Raw genomic sequence first — 1,061 nt, 5'->3', positions numbered from 1 at the left:
CTTCCCTGAGCCGCGCCGCTCCGGCCCGGCCCTGCGGGGCTGGGAAAGCTGTCGGGGTTCGGCGTGTTGGATACCGGGGCTCCAAGCAAGGCGCGCACAACCCCCCCAGGTGCTTCCAAACGTTCTTCAGCGAGTGCGCGCCCGCCCCAGGCTGGTAAACAGCGTTGTTAAACGGTCCGGAAACAGGAGATGAACAGTAAAAATTAAGTTCAGTTTTTTTTTCTCTTTGGCTGTCCTGTACGAACAGAAATAAAAATCAGTAAGAACAAGGTAAGCGAATGTTACTTTTTTCCCGCCCATCCTTTTGCCCGTTATTTCTACAGTTACATGATAATTGGACCATCAGAAACACGTTTTGCGTGTCTCACTTTTCTTCTGTTTTTAATGCTTGAAGTATTCTTCCATTTCTTTTTTCTTTTTAATTCCTGAAAGGCCCACCGCAGCCATAATGCAGTTAAAGCATTTGGAACAAAAATTGCCCTCTGATATTACCCTTAGGACAAAATCACTTGGCATCTGACAGTGGAACCAGACACTGGCTTGTAATTCCACGTGTAACTTGGGTTCTTATACTCACACCTTTCCTCATTTCCCTCTCTTTGAGTGAGAGGACTAATAATTTTAAAAGTTCAGAGAAGGGTTTCAAAAATATTTTGGGAACGTTACTTTCATCGGTGTAGTCACCTTCCTCAGTGTCTTTTAAGAAATTCCACCTGAGCAGAAACAGGAGATGCACTTTATACCATACAATACTGACACACAGAAAAACACTTACGATAAAGTCTCAGTTTCTGCCTTCATTTGTACCCTTGAACCGGACTGAAATGAGCCCCAGGAGCTCACGTACCGCAAGCTGGGTTCGATTGGCGGGGATGTGCACGGCGTTTTTGAGCTCTAGCGGCTGTGCGGGCATCCCTGGCGTTAAACCCGCACGGAGCCAGGCGCGGTGACCCGGAGGGGAGGCGAGGGGAGGGGAGGCCGGGCTGCGCTGCGCTGCGGCCGCGATCCCCCCGCACCGGTGGTTCGCCCAGCCCGCTGCGCGCGACACCCCCAAACCCAGT

At 50.5% G+C, this 1,061-nt stretch overlaps 1 protein-coding gene across 1 annotated transcript in view; it reads right to left on the bottom strand.

Moving 5' to 3' along the window:
* Positions 1-1,061, bottom strand: part of SLC33A1 (solute carrier family 33 (acetyl-CoA transporter), member 1) — a 22,205-nt gene that overhangs the window by 14,464 nt on the left and 6,680 nt on the right. The gene's annotated exons all lie outside the window — the stretch shown is intronic.

Source organism: Pygoscelis adeliae, unplaced genomic scaffold (assembly GCF_000699105.1).
Source record: "Pygoscelis adeliae isolate BGI_AS28 unplaced genomic scaffold, ASM69910v1 Scaffold241, whole genome shotgun sequence".
Taxonomy (NCBI): domain Eukaryota; kingdom Metazoa; phylum Chordata; class Aves; order Sphenisciformes; family Spheniscidae; genus Pygoscelis; species Pygoscelis adeliae.
The sequence above is the reverse complement of the archived record's forward strand: the minus strand, read 5'-3'. Positions and strand labels throughout refer to the sequence as shown.